Source organism: Cygnus olor, chromosome 17 (assembly GCF_009769625.2).
Source record: "Cygnus olor isolate bCygOlo1 chromosome 17, bCygOlo1.pri.v2, whole genome shotgun sequence".
In the NCBI taxonomy this organism is placed as follows: Eukaryota; Metazoa; Chordata; class Aves; order Anseriformes; family Anatidae; genus Cygnus; species Cygnus olor.
In genome coordinates, this window is record NC_049185.1 from 6,207,150 (window position 1) to 6,230,124 (window position 22,975).

Below are 22,975 nucleotides of genomic sequence, written 5' to 3' on the forward strand. Positions count from 1 at the left end.
TTAGTAAGGTGTATTTATTTTTAATGATTGATTTTATTTTTAAATAACATGGCTATTAAGAATGTTAAGTGTACACACATCCACAAAGCCATGCAAGGCAGTCCTAACCTCTGTCATCTGAAAGCATTGCCTGTTCGTGAAACATTCATGAAGAGTCTTTTGTCTCATCCTCTAAGTACCTGGGACTGACTCTGGACTTGCCTCAATTACTCAGTCTCAGAACCGGAAAAAAGACAAATCACAATGAATTTTTTAAGCAGGGATCAAGCTGTTTTCCTGGCGTTGGGTCCTGTCGAATCTCCTCCTTGTTCCTCGTTACACCGGGCTCTTGCTCTGGCTGAATTCGCCATGGCAGGGCAGAGGAGGCTCGGAGCGGGAGCTTTTGAATGCTGTGGCTGGGACTGGTGAGAGGTCAGGGTGCCACGTCAGGGGGTTTAAAGCAGGTGCTGGTGTGGTGCAGGAGGAGGAGGAAATGAGCTGCTCTTCCATTATTTGTGCAAGTGTACTTCACACGGTGTTCCTCAAAGTGGCAAAACACTGTACCAAGGAAAAGACACACAACCAGGAGTGACCGTTCACTCTCTGGCAGCCCTGCATGGAGGAGAAACTTCCACACGCGACCCTGCCCTGCCTCAGGAAGTGTGGTTCAAAGATGGGAAGGAAATGGGATGGAAAAGGGCGGGGGGAAGGCTCATTTACTGCTGGGGAGCTGCCACTAGACCCATGGGGAAAGCTGTGGCCAGCATTAGGGCTAGGGAGAGATTACCACTGTTTACCAAGAAGCTTAGTGGGAAACACATGGAGAAAGTCATATGGTCGGTCTGTAAGAATTCATCCATGTTCCCATTCTCCTCTCCCATTCTCTCACAGCCTGGAAGTTGCCCTCTGAGGAGACCATGCTGCACGGACGGCAGCGGGAGGAGGCAGAGCAGACAGGCTGAGAAGCCCTTCAGGGAGCTGAAATTTCATTTTGCTCTGTGTCTGTGGGAATCCCAGCAGCACTGCACCGTGGGGAGGTAGGCATACTGCTTTGTTTACCACTGCACCCTTTCTGCTTTACCGTTTGGATATACACATCTGCAACAAGGGCTGTTAGGGGAAATTCAAGGTATTTGAAAAATCCAGCTGGGCAGTTTCAGTCTGAAGAAGTATGGAATGGATGAAGTGGCACTAAAACATGAGAGGTTTCTTCTAGTGCCCACTATTTTTCAATGCACATAGACCTTTCAATTTAAGAAACGTGCGTAAGGAACAAACTTCCATGCATTTTGTACAATGTCTGCATTTGTCATGGTCTCAACAGAAAATAAAAAAGGATTTAATAGATGCTATGTTTTATTATGAAACTTACACTACGTTTTTGTAAGATAAATTGCCCAATTTCGTGTTACCAAAATGATGGTTGAGGTTACTGTAGCAGTGACTGCAGTATAGACATACCATTTCCAGTTCAGCTCTATCAGTCCCTTTGTTAAAGTCTGCTGCTAGTATACAATTGACTATTTGTGGCTTGTGGCTACTCTCTCAAGAGAAGTTATAAACTGAAAGTGATACCAAGTGTTATACAATGGGGAAACAAATCACAAAAAAGAAGGCATTAAAAAACTAAAAAAATCCCCTTTTAAATATATATAATTATATATAAATACGTGCGTGTCTAATGCACACACGCATGCACACAGACGCATGCATGTGTGCAAACGTTTAATTTAACAAAAGAAATTACATTTTTGAAAATAAAATAGTTCCACTGCAATATTTTCTTGCTGAAAACCCAAGTCATCTGTTTATCTTGAATACTAAACAGGGTGAAGGCAGCTTGCAATTTGAGCTTCTCTGCACTGGCCAGCTGGTAGCTTAAAGCCAGCAAACCAGGAGGGGGAGGTGAATTATCCCCACTGGTTGGTCTTAGAAGCAGTCACTGTACAGGATAGCTTTGAAATGACATAGTTTATGATTCACAGGAACTGTTGGGCTAATATTATTACAGATTTTTTTAAGCAAGACCAAACAGTGGCTGGAGGCTCAGCACGCGATAACCTCCATCACCATATACTGATTCAGTGCCACCTGCACAGAAACAAACACATCACTTACTTTTTCTACACTTTCCATTTGTTTCTCTCAGTTGCCTTTGAATCGCTGTAATTGTCAAGATGCTGTAAGTGGTATTCAATTACAAACACCAGAAGTATAGGATTATGGTTAGGAACTGGAAACATCAAGCAGGTCAGGTGCAACTCCTTATAGCTCCAGAGTGTATTTAGAGGATGCCCTGCACTTGATGTGGATAAGGGAGAGAAATGTTACCTTGCTTCAGCAGCTGCTTGTGGTGAACTGGCACAATGACATGTATGGGGGCTCATTTGAATGAGTAACAAGAAGAAAGAGAAGGGGGGGGATGTGATTTATATCCATTTCATTATTTTCACTGACAAAACACTGCATATAAGCTGGCTTCAGCTAGGTTTCTTGAGTGAGCCTAAACCCTACTGTGCTTGTAGCCCATGGATTACCATGTGCCATACCTGCGTGCATTGAGCCCTCACACATCAGTGCACTTTAACAGCAACATGCAACCCATTTGCCACCACTTTGAACTGGCTGTAGTGATTTCTATACTTGTCATTTGCCTGCACCCAGATCTTATGATTTCCAAACCACAGCATAAAAGCTGTACAGCTCGTAAGCAGCCATGTGGAAAAGCAATGTTGAATATATATGCATGCACCATGTCTGGAAGCATAGCCATATTTTTCTCTGAAGAATTTGTTTAGGTTACATAAAAGAAACAGGCAGGAACCCGTGGGTTTTCATTTGGTGGTTCTCCCTCTGTTCTGCTTGGCTTCTCAGCTTTCAATAGATCCCAAGGTCAGGCTGTTATTTGTTGCTAGGCCAAAGCGGCAACCTCCCACCCTAACAATGCTACTATCTTCATATCATCTGAGCTATAGGGGCCACATTGTGATGCTTTGGCAGTGTTGCTAGGGAGGTTGCTAGGTTAGACTGATGTCACTATGTGGGTTATAAATTGCCTTTACCCTGCTGGCCCTAACTTGGCCCCGTAACACAATGATCTAGTAGATGACATCGAAGTGTTGAAATGATACATCAGAGCAGCATCTTTGGACCCTGAACTTGGCAGCAAATGCACGTTGTATCTATTCAGCAAAGGAACCTACCTGCCATCTAGAGAAGAAAATAAACAATTACTTCAGATAGTACAACCAAAATAAAAATGCATCCTGTCATGTCCAGAAATTAACAAAACTCTGATGAAAAATACCGAGTTACTGACCTACATACATTCACTAAATATGAGGCTTTCCCTTAACACAGACTGTGTGCCCTCTGCATGCCCTGCTGTTGAGAAAAGGAAAGAAGTTTTATAAAGACGAAAGTGATAGCTGAGAAAACAAGGTAGGTGAACTGAGAATTTCCCAGCTTTGAGTAGTATCTGTCACAGTCTCAACTCAACTAAAATATGCCGCCAACGCCTTTATTATCACACCTGTTTATTCTAGCACAAAAGTGCCATAGCACATAGTCAAATTATTTGCATGTTTCTGGTTTATGTCCTCAAGGGACATTTTAATCATGACTGTTGCAGAAAATAATAATGGCTGAAGAATCACTTAAATGATTTTTCAATATAGTAATATATCAAAATTTAGAAACACTCTGTTGCATAGAATATTGATGCACTTGTGTGTGTGTGTGCATTTCATTTCTTTCGAAAATGAATAAATAAAAATAGATAAACATGCATACCCTTCAGAGCTGTTCTGGTTTAATAAGTAACTACATCATTAGACAGGCTTTTCTTTATGCATTATGTCTTGATATGCAGGGCTTTAGCTGCACACCTCTCATTAGTGCTAATGAAATTTATTTGGCTAAATCCCCATGCATTGTGTAGAAGGTACACCTTACTATACTTGTAATTATTTTTTAAAGACTGCCTTCATTTCAAGGCAGACCAGAACACAGCTCATACAGTGCCATGTGAGTCCATAGGGTATATACATATTTATAAATATTTTAAAAATGCATATTATATTTCACCCACAGAGCATAACATCTCTGCTGGCTGGAAACATGTATTAAAGAAGGTAACAAAAATCCAGAGGAAATGTCTTTGAAAAAATAGTTAGTACACATGGGTTACAGCTGCCTTTTAAATATTAATTTCTTGGCCATTTACAATGTGTTTTTTATTATCAAAAGCCAATGGACCATATTACAGAAAATCTTGCTTTGTAAATGCCTTTTGCGCTTCTTGGGACTGATTCTGTTACACAAAATTCAGTGATTTTCCCTCCAGACTTACACCATCACAAGCTCAAAACTGGACTTAAATTGTCACAGGGTTACTTCTTGTCCTCCTTAGTTGTCACTGTATTAAGCAGTGATCCTTGTGCATGTATCAATGCTGTTAAAAGAAGGTAAAAGATAGAGATCTGAGCCTTTGTTTAAACTGTGGCTTGCAATGCTGCAAACGTGAGCATAACTTTGCAAAGATAAGTCATATTCATGGGTGTAGGTATTTGCATAAATTAAATATGTAAAATAGTTTACAGAGCTGGAATCATACTTTTAAAATGTGGTCGTGCTGAAGGTGTACTAGTTCTGACTGGATCGTTTATAACCCCTTTTAGTTGTTGATTTCCTCTAACATTTGAAAATTGACTAAAGACTGCGCTGGCAACACATTTATCTTATTATTCCTTCTCCTGGCCTTCCCCTTTTTTTTCCTCAAGACATACAGAGTTTAGTTTAGTGCCATGTAATCCTCCGTTTCTACATGGGACTGGATAAAATGCGAAAGTACATACCTCTGAACACAGCAAATCCTGGCCTGTCTCCCTTTCAACCTGTGAACAACAAAACTTCCAATAGACAAAGGATTTGCAGAGCCCATGCATGAGCTCTAGACATCCCCATAGCCAAATCCAGATCTTTTCAAGGCTTTTCTTTAAACCCTAAAAATCAAGGGTGGAAGCAGAGGGAGAGGGAGAAGCTAGCTGCTATTAAATCCCACCAAGCAGTAGCCAGGGAAGACGGAAGAAACTGCAGGCTCAGAGCTGTATTAAGGACGATAAATTGCTCTTACTTCTTTGCAAGCCACGAGAGGATGGAGAATCTACCAGGGTGGATCCCAGTCATGGGTGTGAGTTCCTTTCCCAATTCAGAGGCTTGTCCTCTGTGACCTTGGGCACATCATTTAACCTCGCTCCATATCGCTGTTTGATCTCTGAAATGAAAATAAACGGCAGTAATGCACCAGAAAAGCTAAATGTGCTGGTGATTATGAGGAACTCAGATGAGGATGAAGGTGAGATAAATATTTTAGACAGATGAAAATAATCCTTCCTCAACTCCTGTGAAACCTTCATACATTAAACTCGGCTCCTCAGTACGAGAGACAGTATATATCCCTCAATAAACAGAATGGATTGCATTTCAGTTACTGCGGTATAATTAGGTGACTTTTTTGGGGGGGACTTGTCTTCTTGTTCCAGCGGTACCTCTCAAAGCAACGTTTCTGCATTTGCAACCCTGGCATGCAGCGCGTTCCAAGGTGACTTATTTCAGCAGAGGATTCACATGCTGACTGGAGCCATTGGTGTACATCTTTGTCTGGTGATATGGTGTCTGCACTAACATGGAAATTTTCATTTCTTGGAAAGTGTTAAAATCTAATACATAAATGTTGATTTTTTTTAATGTGCTCCTGGGGCTTTTTCATCTACGCCAGAATTAAGTGCAAAGGGAATTTTTACAGCCGACTTGTAAATTCCTGACAAGAGGAGTTTATAATAGAAGTGTTGACATAACCTTAACTACAGTGACAACCGAAGCTGGTTTGTTAGGAAAGCAGCAAATAATTTTCTTGCAGGAAGGCAGGAGTTGGGCATAGAAGGTGAGGCAGCTAAATTTTTTTTTCCTGAGAATCCCCGGAGGCTATTGTGTGAGACAGCACGTGAAATGAAGCTGAAGCAAATCGCATAGCAGGCAGAGGAAGAAACACTCTGGAATTCGCTCATTTTCATGAAGGAGAAGGTGCAGTTATCCTCTTATAATTTTTTTTACAAGCTGCGTTTCTCCCCTCAGAGGTAATCACAAGGGTCTGGTAGCAAGTCGGTGCTCGCTTTTGGCCTTCCAGCTGGCTCTTACTTCGTTCTTTGTCCTGCAGCAGTCAGGAGTGAACTCTGGTGCCTCAGCTCCATGCCTGCACCAGGAGCAGGAACCAGCCCTTTGTTTGCAATCCGTCTGTGTCTCTTACAAGCAATAATTTTTTTAAATGCCACTAAATCAGATTTATTTCCTTGAGTCACCCACAAGAATTCAAAACCTGAGAACTTAAACACCCAGCAATAGATGGACAAGCTTTTGTGTTTGAGGCTGAGCCGTGACCCGAGCTCCTGGTCCAACAGACGTTTCTGTCACTTACACGGGAACTGAGCCTATTGATAGAAAGAGGTGGGTTTGGCTGAAACCTGAAGCAAAGGAGCCCATGTAGAGCTGATTTTAGTGCCTTTATTTCCCAAAGTTGGGGGTTTGTTTCATACTTGTCACTTCCCTCCTGTGAGTGAGGGCAAGAGGAGTTTTTCATCTCTTCTTGCAGGTGTTAAATCATCAGGGCAGAACAGAGATTGTGCCTGCGTTTGCCATCCTGCAGCACAACCTGCACAGGGCTGGGCTGTGGCGTTGTTCAGAAGGGGTTCAGAAGTCAGCACTTGCTCTCACCCACTGTCCCACACCCATCTGCCAGCTCCTACCCTCCCTGATTCTTTGCAATTACCTTCTAAACGGTGGCCTATTTCCCAAAATGTTTGACTAAGTCTATATCTTTGTTGCAATTTTGCATGCAGAGAAGCAGTTAGCTCCCTGGCAAGCAGCAAGAAGATTTATTGTGAGCTGGCACACTCCAGAACCATGGTAGGTGCTGGGAAGGTGTAAATGCCCAACTGCCTCTCTGTCCTGTCTGTCTGACCCCAGCATGTTTGGCAAAACCCTGAAGTAACTTTCCTGGAAACGTGGAGGGTCCAGGGACAGAATATTCAGCGTAGAGTAAATAAAATATGATACTGAAAGCAGAGAAAAGGACAGCTTTGAAAATGGGAAAGCCAGAACTAAATCCCTCAGTATTTCCTAATTATTTATGGGCAGCTATGGCCCATGGAGCTTGCAATCAAAATGCATGAGCTATTGCTGAGAGACAGAGCAACCCAACCAGAGGGTGACTGAGCAGCCCTGCTGAATGATTTCCGTGAGCAGTGATGGATTTGTAACCCTCCTTTGCACTATGGCAGGGGTGAAAGGGCAATGGGAGCTGGGCTGGCAGGGTGGCAGAGAGAAGGGAAGATGGACCAGCAACGCTGAGATCGCACAGAGGTGTGAAGGAAAGCAAAAACTGCAGATTCCTCATTTGCCCTCTCCCCATTACAACAAGATTTTTTACCCTTCCCTATATTCTGGCTTTATTTATAATAAATACTGAAATATAATCCCCAGCTCTCAGGCACTGCCAGCAAACCTGGCAGAAATACTGCAGCTGGAGCCACGGCCATGAGCTGGAGGACGCGGAAAGCTGTCACTTTTTCCCCTGGCAAACCAAACACGCATCAGAGGAGCAATGTGCCAATGAATGTCTCTCCTTTTTTTCCCAGAAAGCTCATTTTCTGTCAGGATTTCCTCCCTTGCTGAATGCCCCTGCATGAATAGAAAGCAAGCTGGCTGGTCTTTGCATGAAAAACAGCAAGAACAGGATCCCAATGCAGGTTTGCCGCAGCCGCCCAGGACATCTCCTCCTGGCTCTTGGTTAGGACTGCCCTCTGCTGGGTTCCCAAACTGAGCTGGGGCTGGCCTGGGACTCGAGGCAAATGTATGGGGTCAGCAACACACTGAGCTTCTGCAGGGCTGGGGTCTTGTGCGCTGCGAGTGCGCGGGAGGTGGCTGCACAGCAGGCTGAGTGCCTTTGTGCTGCGCGCACTCGTGTGCTTTCTGCGGAGCTGTTAATGGAGCTGGCATTTGGCTGTGTGCTCTTATCTCGCTGCACTTCAAAATGGAGTAATACCTCCTCACTCGGTTTCAAGGCTAAGGGATGTGTCTTGGTGGTATTTATATACATTTAGCTCCAGGTCCCTGCCTCTCACAAGAGCATATGGTATGTAGAGTAGTCTTGTACCAAAAATGAAGTGACACAAGGAGCGGAGGCTACCAGAGATAAGTAGTAGGGCTGCATTTTCCATCCCCTGCTCCTAAGTGAGACTTGTGATACAAAACGTTGTCTGCAACAAATTGGCAACATCTGGCACTGCTGTGTTTTGGCCTGTGCTTATGGGACTATTGGGAATGGTTTCTCCAAGTATTCTGTTAAATTTTGGAAGGGACTGCCTCTATAGGCAGCTGCTGTGGTCTGTAGCAGTTGTCTCAGGATACAGAGCTGATATCTAGTGTTGTTTCTCAGGAGTATTTTCCTTTTTCTATGTCCTTTTAAGCTTCTTCATTTCACTTTCTCTAAAACTGTCTTTCATAGCAAGCTGATGAGGCAGCAGCGTGTGGAGGAAGGCAAAGCCTTGGGTGGCAGCTCTGGGTTTGCCAGGGGATGCTGAGGTATCCCCTTGCTGGAGGTTTTCAAGAACAGATTCAGACTCAAAAACTACTCACAGAGGAAAATGTAGATGAATTTGAATGAAACTCAGAGCAGGATGGACAACCACACATCTTCTTCCAGATCTTCGTTATGAGGCACAGGAACTTTTTATGGCAAAAACTTTCAAATTCTGTCCAGACACTCACTTTCATGAAACGTAGGCACTTAATATCTTTGAAACAGTTCTCCTTGAAACTTGTCATCCACTCCAAACATTACTGGGACAAGGAACAGGCAGACAACATGACTGCAAAAGCCTCGTTTTCTGTGGAATGCAGATCCTGAGGGGTCATTGCAGGTTTGATTTAAATAGCGAAGGGAACTCTATAGTCTCATGGCCATAAGTGTCTCACATGTCCTGGCATTTAACACCTGCTGATGGCAGACAGGAGGGTGTCTGAAACATTCCTGGCCTTTTGTGGTCATTCTGTGTTAAATTCTCTGAGAGCTTTCACAGACTCCCGTTTATGCTCTGCTTTATGGTGAAGCCAGCACAATCTGGGTCCCCTTCTTCAGGCTGTTTGCTCTTCCCACAAGCACAACCTGTCTCCGGTTCTTCACCCCATCTCTGCACATGTGCTCACTTCTGCTGTGCCTCCAGAAGCTGTTTGGAAGGAAGGGATGGGAACGCTGGCCTGGAGAGCAGAGCAGCTTTCCTAGCAGCTTTTCCAGGCTGGAAAGTGTGCAAGGGATGCGTGGCTGTGTGAACAGACAGCAGTGAGAAAGAGACTGGAAGGAGGGTGAAGGAATTTTAAAGGAATTCCTAAAAAACATTGTTTGCAAATTCAATGTTTGACTGGAAGGCTCAGGTGCTGAGGTCTGCAGAGACTGTATCTCCCTGGGGGACAGATCTGACAGCTGAGCAGATCCATCGGAGGCCAAGCTCTCTGGTTATGCAGTGGAAAACCAGAAGTCTGATTTCTGTGCAGATGTGATCACTAATTCCTTTTTTGACTCTTGGCAAGCTACTTCTGTGAACCACCACTGCTTTGGCTAAAAGGAAGAGGTGCAGCTACATGGATACGAGTGAGAGCAGAGACTTTTCCAGACCTGATGACAAATGAGAGAAACATAAGTCTGGCAGAGACCTTGAGAAATTGTCTAGTCTGGCAGTCATCCATTTTTTTAATCAAAAGACTGCCCTGGCTTTTTTTTTTCTTTTTTTTCAACCTATACCATTGCAGAGTGCCAGCAGAATGGTTTAAATACAAAAACAACCAAAAATTTGATTTTATTCTTTAAATTGAAGAAAGGCCAATGTTGAGCAAATGTTATCAAAGAAAATTTAAAGCCACATCGTCAAAATACGTGCAAGTCCACTTGACATCACTTGTTTTCATAGATGCTTATAAACATTTTCTTTACCAGTTAATTCAACTTTGTTGAAATGTAGTGGGATCAATGCACCAGAGAAGTGTCCCCCACGCAGCTCTCAGGCTGCAGGAACTGTGCTGCAGCAGGGCTTACTTACAGATCGCCCAGCAATATTACCAACTCCACCCTGATTCCAAACATTGCTTCCCTTATTAATCACCCAGAACATCATGATGTCACTATCATTTTTATTTTCTTTATTTTTTATTCTATTATTTATTTTTTTATTTTCTCCATTTATTTGGAATGTCATACAAAGTTCCTCTATCCAATCAAACCTGCAATGCAAATAACAATAGCAATTGCTCTGTGCTTCAAAGCATGTTGCTGTTAGGAAGAACAGTCAGAAAGAAGCCCTGTAAGTAAGGGATATAATTCCAGAAGAAAATGCCAAACAAAGATCACACCTTTTCACGATCAGCTTCTATGTGCCTGAGCAGAGGTTTGTATTCGTCTACCTCTTTTTGGCTGAGTCTGTTGAAATGTGCAGAGTAGTAACACACTGCCACAGCTGCTCCACAGGCAGCAGAATGCTAATACAGTTCTGTAATGATGGTGCTATGTGGTCATCTTCTTCACATTAACTGATTCATATCCTGTACATCCAGGAAGCACTGAGCATTTTATTAGAGCTGATGAATGCACATTGACCACTCAAACACAGTGTATTCACAAATGCGTGTGTTAATGCATTCTTACTCTGCTTAAGAGAATTGACAAAGAAGGATAGAGGGGTAAATAGTTAGTATCTGTTGCACATAGGCAGTTTCTGCCATCCTAGATTCTGATAAAATTCTGTCTTTAATGCAAGAAATAACTACAGCTTTCTTTGTAATAGAAAAAGATCCTTCTGCTAAAAAAAAAAAAAAAGTTCAAAGAATATCACTTTATCATGTAGGCAAGTACTTCATCAAGTTACCAAGTAGTTGATAATGTTCATGATTCCAATCTATATTTTAGTCCAACTAAAACTTTAATTTGATAGCCTGGAAAAGACCAAGAGAAGACTGAAAAAAAAGTGTCAGATAGTTTCTGAGTTGTAGAGCATAAAAATAAACCTGAGTTATTTCATACCTGAAATAACAAGAACCTGAGCTTCCCTGATGTACTCTGTTTTTCAGAGCTGAAAGTGCCATGCTACTTCCAACATATGATCCTAAATATGTTCAATTTATGACACAAAGGGAGAGGATTCCCCATAGCTGTTTAGATTACAAATGTGATAAAATCCTCCATATCTGGAAACAAATGGAAAATAGTCTTGTGACTTCAGCTTTGCAGAATTGATTCTTATTGATGAGTAGGATACTGCAGTGTCTGGAATAACTCCAGTGATTTAAGTATAGTATGGCAGAGAGGAGGACAAGTTTTAAGTGGCAGGTGAAGTTCCAGTGATTCATAAAAAATGGCATTTTATCAAGGAATAATAGAAACTGAGAGAAGTTACTGAAATAAAGTCACACATAAATGTGTATGCTCTATTTGCACATTTCCCCCATGTAGAACAAGAGCAGTGGAAGGCACATCTTCACTTTCTCAATACCACTTACCCATTACCATTGCCATTTACCCAAAGGCTATTTACATGAGCTTTCCCCAAGATCTGAAACGCTGAAGAAGGTAATGAGTTGTGAATTGTTTCCCATTTTTCTGCTGCACGAGGAAGTTGGGGTGAGTTTTCTTCTCCACAAGCCAGCTGCCAGGGGGAAGAGCAGACTGGACAGAGAAATCCTGAGGCAGTGAGAATCCTCGAGTGGTCCTCGTGTCCCACATGGCAAAATCCTGAGCCTCAGCGCACAGAAAAATCCGTTTCTGACTAGAATTTTATGCTGGCTATTTCTTCCTCATTGAAATGTACACTTGACCCCCCCACCCTCCCCAATAATTGTGTATTGCAAATAGGGGAAAGTAATAGTGTTTTGTGCATTTAACCAACAACCAATTCCTTCTTGAAAGCCACAATTAAGGATGAAGTAACCTGAGTGCTTCTTAAATCCACGACCCTAGTTCGAAAAAGATTCACACACAAATTCATGGATATAATTTATCTTTCACACACAAATTCATGGATATAATTTATCTGGAAAAAAAATATTAAAAACCTGAACACATCAAATGTGCATGTAAGCAAAGCCTCCCTTTGTGTGCTCTCAAAGGGTTTATCCCCCCCAACACACGCACACACGCACACACACGTGCACCCCCCGCCGTGAGAGATCCATTTTATAGATTCAAGGACAGCTCTCTCCAAGAGAAGAAGAGACGTTGCCAAGATACCAGATGCGGTTCCATTCAAGACCACTCATAGGAGCAATTCAAGATGAAATCAAATTAGATGTGTTGGTTATACATAGCGCAGCCTGCTCGGGATACTAAATGACAGAGTTTGCCAATAATTAAGTGAAATCTCAGAGATGATGAGTCCCCAGAGCTCTCTAGGTTATGTCGGTCTAATTCTAAGTGTCATCATTATAGCAGCAGAGCAAAATACTCTGCATAGGCCGCAGAGCTGGAATTTTTCCTGTGGATATTAGCTTTTCATAGCCGGTGCTACAGGGCAGTGCTGAGCTTCATTACATGTCTTCTGCTATTACACTTGCTTAACCTTTCCCTGTTATAAAGCTCCTGAAACCTGACTCCCACTTAATAATTGATAGTTAGCACTTACTATCCGTAGCTGTATCCATATTCAAAGCACTTTACAAAGAGCTCATTAATCTCTTCGAGCCCCCTCTGCTCCCCTGCGAGGTGTCCAGCACAATTACCCTAATTTTGCAGAAAGGGAAACTGAGGCAGAAAGGTTGCGACTGAGCCTGGAGCTAGAGGATAGCACTACAGCTGGCACCAATGCTCAGGCACTTCTTTATGGGAGAGCTGGCTGAACTTGGGTTGTTAGAAAGCAGATTGTTCTCAAATTCTCTGGGGAGTTGGAGGTTCAGGAAGCCTTCCCCCAGCCCTAGAGAACCTGCATAGGGAACTGCTGAGCAAGAAGCCAAAGGAGTGAGCTGTTGAGAGCTGCAGCGTGCGTGAGCCCTTCTGAGGGTCTGCCAAGATCAGTCCTGCACTGGAAGGAGGCTGGAAGCATCCTCTGGATGGGGGGAAAAAGTGCCACCTCCTGGCATATTCTCCGTGGCAGCTTTACCTGAGATGGCTGGGATGGACCCACTGCTGTTGTCTCTGTCTAACTCTCTCCATTCTTACAGTTGGGGCTGAACAGATCTGCTAAGGAGCACAGTCGACCCACTTTGCGCAAGGATTCAGAGCATGACACTGGCCAGGATCAGACCCACGTGTTTCCAAAACGTGCTCCCAGGGAGGCCACCCTCCACAGCCCTGCCACAGCAGGACCAAGCCTTGACAGAATCAGGTTACCAGGAGTTTTAGTGGTTCAGTAATCATTACTGCCCCTTGCTCTGCTCCCAGTGAACTGAACACCACTGTGGTCATGTTCAGAGGGGTAATGACTGCTTCCGGTTTTGCAAGCATTCACTTCAGATCACTTGGAGTTGGAAATGTTGCACCGAGTTTGTGATTCAGGAGGATCACTGTATGAACAGAAACCACCCTGAAAAATGGGAGCTCATTTTAAAAAATAACCTCAGTATTAAAAATAAAGAAGTTAGTGGAGGGTGGATAGAAACAAAAAGTCAGTCTGAAGGCTAAGGCTTCCAGGAAGGGCTTGCTCAAAATTTAACAATCATGATGTACAAAGAGAGGGAAGAATCTCGGGGACTGTGGCATCGATACTGTCATAACCACCAGCAGGAAAGGAGAGAGGTGGCAGGGGAAGGACCAAATCCCAATTCAGCAGTGCTGCAGTACCTCTGCTGGCCCCACTTGGCCCCGGTTGCAGACACTTCTTCGATCTCCGTGCCGAGTGACGTGCGCGGCCCTGGCCACCCTCCCGCTGGCGCTGCTCTGCTGCCAGAGGGGACCCGCAGGGCTCAGCTCGCCCTCAGCTCCGCGCCACGCTCTGGACACATGGGCAGTGCAGGGGGAGCCGGGTTTATTCACAATGGAAAACAGCATCTCCAGGATGACTCGGAGGAAGTTATAAAATTTATAGGAGGTTCTGATAAAGATCTCGGATAGATACGGTCATATTGCTAAGAGTCAAACCTAAGAGGCTTTTAATTAAAGACTGGGGCACTCAGAGCTATCTTACCGAAGAGGTAATAAAATTATTGACTAAATCACTAACAAAGGCAACTGAAGCAAAGAGTTTAAATGATTTCCAGAGACTGTTCTCCAAGTGAAGGTTGTAGTGAGAGAGCCAGCAGTGCAATTAAACCAAATGAGGTCAAGCATGTTGGGCCTTAAGGCCTCTGCCTGCTCTTCAGATTCCTTTTGTTCTCATAATTCAATTATAAAGACCCCCCCTCAAGAACCATTTAACTGTCTCGTAAAGCAGTTTGTAAACTTTTTTATTTTTCTGTAAATTGTCTCCTAAAAGTGGCTTTTAGCATTTGAGGCAGTGTGGGGTGTGTACAGGCTTCACCAGGCCTTTTGTTCCCGCTTGTGCGTCACATGCACACGGGCGCTCGGACACACTGGAGAGCTCCCATAGCATCCTGAGGCCGTGCCAAACATCGATGGCTGGAGATGGCAACTGGTAAATAATAAAAAAAAAAGTTATTTTCTCCTTTCAAGAAAGAGGGAATTTGAGGAATGAAACCATTCCTGATTCACAATGGCATTTAAGTACCAATGGAAGAGGATAGCTGTCCAGAAGGGATTAATAAACTTCTAAGCAGTTTAAGCACAAAACTCCAGATCATGGCTTTAGAGGCTTAAATGACTTAAGGGTCTTGGATTCCTGTCTGCATCATGAGGGGCCTTGATACCTTTCTATATCAGGCCCAAGGTGGCAGCCCTCAAATGAACCCCAAGTGAGAGTCTAAGTCTCGTACCTGGACGCATTCCCTGTTGGAAATGAAGACTCAGAGGCGGCAGGATCCTGTCTGTCACATGAAGCCCCAAGTAAGAGATCTCTGCTCGGAGACAAATCGACTGTTAGAAGTGACTGCTGTAGCAGGAAAAAGCAATTTTTGTTCTTCTCTATTTCCGTTTAATTACAGTGAAGACAATTGGGTTGAGACATTGGAGGCAGTACTGACAGCTCTGCTTTCTCCTCTAGGTCCTGCAGAGGCGGTGCGAGCCGCTCCCTCGCTGCGGCTCAGCAGGAGCTGGGCAGCTGAGCAGGCCGAAATCTGTCAGCCTCTGCGCCGCGAGGCCTCACTGATTTGCCAGCCTCTCTTCCCCTGACGGTGCAAGCAGGTTTTAATAAGGGGACACCTCCTTTCTGTCGAGAGGAATACTTATTCCTCTTTAGCACCATTGAACTGAAACAAAAACACACATTAGCAGCAACACTGAAATCACTGAGCGTTAGACGTGAACTCAGAACTCACTCTGCGACTGATCCCTCTAAAAGGTTAACATCCTCTTTCTCAGTTTGTTAAAATCTTGTGCCTCCTTCCCCAAAGGAAAGAAATGTCAATACATGAAAGGGGAAGATAAGTTAATGCAACATTCAGGTTACAGAGCTAGAGATTTTGGAAATGCTGAGGTAAGATGCCTCTCTCAGCGCCAGCTCAGCCACATTCCACATAGACAGCACAGCGGCCTTGTTTCACTGGTCACATGCAGAGATTAATGTAATTACCTTTATTAATTGATATCCCAATGTATTGCTTGTTGCTAATCTGTCAAATTCTAGATGTGGTCAATGATTGTACCGTGGTGGCATCTATAAGCAGTCATGTAGCACAGTGCCTGGGACTGCTGTTCTCTGCAGTCATGGGACCGACAGATTCACTCTCATGCATCTAAACTAGCTGCAGCCCAGTGGCACTTGCTAGATGGCAGAGGAGATTTCAGCTGAGAAAGTGCTTTTATTACTGCAAAAAAATAATGCAAAATGTCAAATATTTCACGCCCTAGCCGATACTGGCAAAAAGCCAGAAATATTCTGGTTTCGCTTGGGGTGTGAATATATTTGATCATCTGTAATTCAAAAGCTTTTATTTCAAAGGAAAGAGACAGTGTGTTGCAATAGACTTTGTAGTGATAAATATCAACTGTGCCACTTCTCTCCCAAAAGGGGTTTCCCACAGTTCTATAGTAATATACAGTTCAAAAGGCCATACTGAGATTTATAGAGCTATATATTCAAAAAATGGCATACGAGTCACTTCACTCAGCTAAAGCAGATTCGACTTGCAGCCTTCACTGTTCTGCAGGACTGAAAAAGCAGCCACAGGTCCGGGCTGCCAGCAGGCACGAGTGATTAGTGAACATGTGGCAGTTGGGTCACTCAAATTTGTACGTGCAGTTAATCTAGCGAGTCTAGCTGTGTCACTAGATAGTCTGGAAGCTTTCAAAAGTGTTTGGCCAGGAGATGTAGTCAGTTTGGAGTAAAGGGAGAGAAATTCATTTAAATCAAGACAGTCAGAGCAGTTGATGACAGCAGTGAATTTGGCCATCTCCATGCATTTATTGTTATGAAAAACTGCTCTTACGTTGTCCAAAGAGCATCCCAGTTTCTTCTCATTGCATATTTAAAGCTTCACCAAAGTTCTAACCCACTTGTATGGCAATAACTTTTGCTTGTGAATTTCAGCTGAATGCCCCAAAATGCTTTCTCTGAAGACAGAAGGCAAATTTCCACTAATTTTATTAGGGGCACTCTTAGACTCTTAATGAAGGAAATTCATACCAAAGATTCATTCTGTGATAGCCTTAACAGATGTGTTGGTGTGTGAAGCCTCTGGATGAAGCCATGTCTGTACGCCATGGCCTGAAGTCATTGTCCGGTTTACATTCGTTCAGGATCAGTGGATCTTGCTTCAACGAGCAGGAACTGAGTAAGGACTGCTGGAGCTGGCCTTACATTGCATTGCTCTAACCTCATATAGCTGCTGCCATGTATTTGAAAATGCAAAAATCATTTTCTTCTCCCTCCACCCCCCCAAAAAAAAAAAAAAAGTTTGCACAACTTTAAAAGTATATGGACATTAAAAAATATTTCATTAAAATACACTGCTGACCTGAAAGTTATTCCTGCTCCTGTACAGTTTAAAACTTTGGTTTTCTCCTACCAGCAACTACTACTTAAAATGTTGCTTTTTACAGGGCTTTACAAAAATGGAGAAAGTTTAAAAGAAAAATTAATTTAAAGACTTACCTTCATTCTCAGCTTCATATAAAGAATCATATAGAGAATCTACATTGAACCCCACTAGGGTTCTGCCTATCTTCTATCATTTAAAGGTACCCTTACAGGTACACTCTGTATGTGTCCATAATTTACAGACTTTCCATCCAATTTTTACTGTGTGCCATGAAGGACCTTGAGGTACAGGAATTTGGGAGCCATGTGGAAATGTTATATTTTGTTAAATAAATGGGAATTACTGGCACTAATTTTCAATAGCAAATGCGTGAATTTTCAAGCATCTGTAAACAAAAGCATGCACCTTAGATTTTCAGTCTGTAGGTCTTCAGAGATTGGAACAACATGTAGAAGAGCAGCAGAAATTTTGTTATTGAAGAACTTTCCAAGAATTTCCTACATAAAAGACAAGACATAAAACAGGACTGCATAATATCTGACTCGTGAGCTTATGTAGCCTGCCAAGAACTTTCTTTGACCCATCATACTGCTCTAGTAAACAGACTTCTCTGGACGGCTTTCTTACACTTACTGTAGTGTACAGCTGGCATAATGCTGAGCTTGCTCAAGGTCAGGACACATGGTGATGTGCTAGCTCTCAGACATTTAAGTTTAAAATCTAGAATGATTTTTCCTCTTGGTTACTTGTGGCAATGCTTTAGTTCTCTGTGAGATAAATGAACAGGAGTGTAGTGCATAGGTAGCTGGATGGCATGAAGGGTTGTCATCTATCACAGACTGAATGTGTCTACAAAAAGGCACATATGGAAATAACGGGTGCTTGCTCTGCCTGGTTTAGTGCTTGTGAGAGTTCAGCCCGGTTGCTGTTTCTAGTTCTGGACTCTGCAGTTTGAAAAGAGCAAAACTGGGGAGAGAGGAGAGAGAGAGGGAGAGCTAAAGTGATCAGAGGTTTAAAAAACATGACCCAGGAGGCAAGGTTGAAAGAAATATATTTTCTGAGTTTAGAAAAGTGATGAGGGAAACCCCAATTCTCCAAAAATGTAAATGGTGTTTTAATTTGATATCTTAAAGTGTCAATCAGTCACTGTTTAGGTTACTAACACAAAACAAAAGATACTTGGCTAATTTTCAGCAGGTACATTAGGTCAAATAGTAGGGCTTCCTTTCTGAATATATGGACAGCGAAGCAATGGAACAGGTTATCCAGGGAGGATGTGGAATCCCAGAGGGGGAAAATTTTTAAACTAAACTAGTCATTTGCCAGGTATGAGATAATTGTTATTTTTATTCCCCTGTTTCCCCAACTCTGTTTCGTTGTCTGCTTGTACAGGTAGGTGGGATACGGAAAACCCTTTCTTATGTCTCAAGAATCACCACTGATCATAGCTTAAAGATAGTTTTCATCTTTATTTTTAGATGTTGCCATCTTTCCATTTCACTTAAGATGGCACCTGACAGAATTCCTGTTGGTTTAGATGTTTTTAAAAGCTTGCTGGTGCTCCAGCATCCTGTTTTCTAACATTATAAATGAAGCTTGTCATGAAAACTCCAAAGCAATGAGACAGTTGATGTTCAAAATTGTGCTTAGAAAAAGACATTTTAGAGACAACGTGTCACCCTCAAAACCACACTGAGCAATGCCTTGTCTGCTGTTGGAAGAAAAATGAGATTGTTTAATATGAGTGTCAGTGTTATGCCATTCCATCTCTAGATGCAGTCCCATTTCTATTGGCTTGGCTGACCTGTTTGGATTATGCCCTATCGGAATCATAGAGACACCTTATTGACAACACGTGCAACACCTATTTACAACACTACTTGAAAGCATACACGCTGATGTGAGGAATAATGTATAAAATGGTTATTCCCATAAAACTGAGCTTATTCCTACTCCTCAATAACAAGTGTTATAATAAAAATGTACTTTCAAAAAGTAATCGATCCATCACCTCTACTTTCACAGTAACTCTGAACATTTGAAGTCTGAAATAAGAAATGAAATTTCTTATAAAACCTACTTTACAAAAGAGTTTTGGCATTTTTATCCAGGTTATCTTTGATTTCCAGAGCTAGCTATGTTAAAAGCTATTCAGACAAATACCAAAAATCTAACCTTGCAGGATAGGTTATATTGGGCACAGATGAGTGATGCGCAGAAATTAAAACAAATTTGCCACTGTTCCAAGCAACGAGGATTAATCCTGGTCTGACTGAACTCGCAAAGTAACAGGCCCCTGGATTCCAATGAGATAATAATTTGATCCATGCGATTGCTTCTGTCTCTTTCTTTGATATTCCTGTAATTGCCTCTTCTTCTTTAATCCAAAACAACTGAGACAGAAAAGAAAAGCCACATATGTTTATATAAGAAAAGGGCAATACATAATGTTAAAAACATGTTTCATTAAAGGTGCAACTATTTAAAATGCAAAACAGATGCTAAAGCAGTGACAAATTCAAGTTCTTGCTCAGTGTTTTTATGTAAGCTCTTTCAAGTATTCATTTGCCAGGAATACTTGTTTAAATTTTTTAATACATTCAGTTAGTCATATTCAGTTCTCTTTTATGTCCACTTCTCATGAATCACTTGACAGATGGACTTCTACAAGCACATCCCTTTGGGGAAAGTAAATTTTAAGTCATAATAAGAACATAAGACCTGCCATAGTGGATCAGAGCAAAGGTCTATCTAGTCCATACCCTGATTTTGGCAGTAGCCAAGAGCAGTATATTAGATTTTAACGGTAATGGCTTTGATCTTTCAGTGAGTATTAAGTTGGTGACTAAGCAGAAAACGAAAAGAAATCCCAAGAGCAGAGTATTCCACAACTCAGAAGAAACAGCAAGTGAATCCGTTTCTCCCTGTGCCTCAGACCTAGCTCAAGGTCCCCTTCTCACCAGAAGTACATACCATGAGGTGTTACACGTGCTTACAGGGAGCACTGGGGTTGCTGAAATTTAAATATTGAGTACCAATGGCACTGATTTGTTGTGTTCTTTTGCCTCACTAGATACAACTGCTTTGGGGTACTACAGCCAGTTTTTCTGTTGCAAAATGGAAGTGCACGATTAAACTCCAGCAACATGGAGGGGAAAGAAATGGCTGGAGAAGAATGCGGAGCAGACAACAGCAGGTCAGCATAAGCATAGTTTGAATTCTCGCTGTGGTGAGTAGTTCTACTGGCAGGGCTAGTCTCTGTTTAGAAATCTGGATTTGCACAATGTGTAGTAGCAATACCTAAAACCCTTTCTGCTCTCTTTTACAGAGTAAGAACTCCCTTTTTCCAGTGAAACAGTACTTAAAAGTGCTTGGGATTTATCTTATCTTTTTAAGTGCTGCTGTCTCAATTAAATTTCACCTGTGATACCAACAGCCCTCCTGGAGACCAAAAGGAAATTGAACAGGTTGTAAGTAAATTAAATAGCTTTGTAAATTACAAAGTTTACATCTGCTGGTCACTGCAGAAAAAGCTACATACAGAGTACATGCTTTTTGTAACCTTAGTGATTTAGGAAATCAGGAAAAAAATGGAGTTTAGCCTGCCAAAAATCTACAAGGATCACTGATAATTTGTTGATCAGCATTAGGTTCCTTAAATCCATGCACTTCATTATCTGATTAATTCAGAGGCAGGTTTGTAATCAGTGATGAAATGTTTAAGATTCTTCTCCTCTGGCCTCTGCAACCTCCTGCAGCTCATTAGAAAAGCTAATCAGATTGAATTTTCCACCATGCTGTTTATTGTAGCTCTAATGGAAGACAATCACTTTAAAATTACACACTTGGCAGGTAATTTCTAAAAGCTATAAGCTATGGAATCAGTGTTTTCTCTAGACTCTGTTTTTCTTTACTAGGGTAAGGTAAGTCATGGTGATTTCTGTTAGAATTTGGAGGGCTATTTTGCAATACAACATGTAAAGAAATGCTGCTGAAAATATGTACTTTTGTATTTGCCATACTTCTTGTCGTCTGCCTGCCTTTTTAGAGATGATAAGTAATGTATGATAAGTTTAATTTAAAACTCAGTCTTCCTACTTTATCATTTGATTTTTCAAACCATTAAGAATTTTCTTATGGGATGAATAACGTTAGTTTTCTTAAAAAAAAAAAAAAGACAACTTTTTGGTCCCCATATTTCATAGATAAGTTGTTATAAACCATACTGATACCTACTGATTATTTAGCGCTAAGAGCATGCTTTTGGTCATATGGAGGGGAGCCAATCAACTAGTGTGTTTTGAAGGATGCGGTCCTTGAGGCTGCCACATACTTTATGGATTTGTCTTCAGTCACATTCACTCTGTGAATAAGCAGCAAGTTGCATAATGCCAACTCTGCTTCCTTCTTTTACATGGATGTGACAGCTTGAGTCGCTAGCACCAGTTGTGCTCGGGCTGTGAGGATGAAACGTGTTGTGCAGGAAAAGGTCAGGGGTAAAAGTCGTAGCAAAATATATCCCCTTAAAGTGGATGCCACTCCTGCTCTTCATTGCTTAAAATAATATTAGGGTGTTGTTGTTTTTTTTGAAATACTGAAATCTAATAAAACTAGACTTGGCCTCGTGGCATTGTTCTACAGGATCTGTTCCATCAAATGTGTGCAGAAGTAACTGAGCTGAGAATATATGAATGTTGTAAGCATTTCTTGTGAAGGGCAAGTGTTTGTGCCCAGCCTGTGTCAGCTTTGCTCTAAAAAGGTATTTCTTAGAGGAAATACTTCTGGAGTGATGCATTATGTTTTTGGCTGCATTTTACAGGACTGACATGTGAACCACCCTGTGGGCTTCTGTGCGTGTCTGCCAGTGCCACTCATCCACCAGTCATGTTGCATACCTGTGTGCCTGAAGGGCTGAATTTCACCCATGCCTGACCCTGCACTCAGAAGCTCACAGCCTGGGCAGTAAAGGAATCTAGTTTTGAGGGCATAGGTATAGGCAAAGCCTCAACTTAGGAGTCTGGACCATTACCTCTGATTTTTTGTTGTTGGAAAACATGGTTGCTGAGAGATGACACCTTCTTTCAATGCTGATTTATTAAAATCTAAGTTCAGCTTCTGGAGGGTGGTTCGCTTAAATGTTACCCCTCAATAGTTCTTCAAATTAAACCCTGGATGTGAATGAATATATATTTAATATTAAATTAGGTGTGCATGGGCCTACTTAAACATAGAAATTGGACATTAAAATAATAATCAGTCATCTAATGCCATCTCCCTGTGAATGTGCAGTTGTTTTTATAGTATCTTCAGTCCTTTTGACTAGTCTGGCTTTGTGCATCTCGTGGAAATTTCAGCTATTTTAATTAAAACAACACCTCCTAGGGCATAAGACCTGCCAGTCATCCTTTCAGCACCTTCAAAGTCCATTGCCAAATGATATACACCACCTTTGTCCTTCAGCTGTCTAATATTTCAGTGAATTTGCAAGTCACGTGCAGGTGGTGATATCTAGGACAGCTGTACCTAGTGGCATTCATGACGCCCCAGGAAAACCCAGTGCTATACCTATTGCTGCATTGCTCTCTGTTTCAGCCTGGCTCAGCACCGCTCGGTGTGAGCTCCATCTAAGGACCCAGGCTGTGCCCCCTACGATGGCAGGCAGCCCAGTTCATAGCTACTACTCAGCAGTAGTGCCCGACTTATTTTCCTGCTGGCTGTTGCAAGCTGAGAGCTAACCTGACCTGTGGCTGGTGATCCATAAGGGTATGGCTGATCCAGGCTTTCAGCAACTGTACAATGTCCTCCCTCCTTCCCAGCAGGTGCCGTTAAATACACTGCCACCTGCTACTCCCATGGCTTCCCTGCAAAT

At 42.3% G+C, this 22,975-nt stretch overlaps 3 long non-coding RNA genes across 3 annotated transcripts in view; 2 read left to right on the forward strand and 1 right to left on the reverse strand.

Annotated features, from left to right (window-relative positions):
* Positions 1-967, forward strand: part of LOC121079725 — a 194,761-nt gene extending 193,794 nt beyond the window's left edge. Inside the window, exon 8 of the long non-coding RNA XR_005825149.1 lies at positions 871-967. This is a non-coding gene — a long non-coding RNA (uncharacterized LOC121079725). The remainder of the gene's footprint in view (positions 1-870) is intronic.
* On the reverse strand, positions 1-10,992 carry LOC121079728. The gene is made up of 4 exons (XR_005825154.1): positions 10,441-10,992; positions 5,114-5,254; positions 4,836-4,874; positions 1-537 (listed from the first exon to the last, which is right to left on the reverse strand). It is a non-coding gene; the product is annotated as an uncharacterized LOC121079728 (long non-coding RNA).
* Positions 2,425-22,975, forward strand: part of LOC121079727 — a 26,874-nt gene continuing 6,323 nt past the window's right edge. Inside the window, exons 1-3 of the long non-coding RNA XR_005825153.1 lie at positions 2,425-3,420; positions 20,180-20,335; positions 20,435-20,573. This is a non-coding gene — a long non-coding RNA (uncharacterized LOC121079727). The remainder of the gene's footprint in view (positions 3,421-20,179; positions 20,336-20,434; positions 20,574-22,975) is intronic.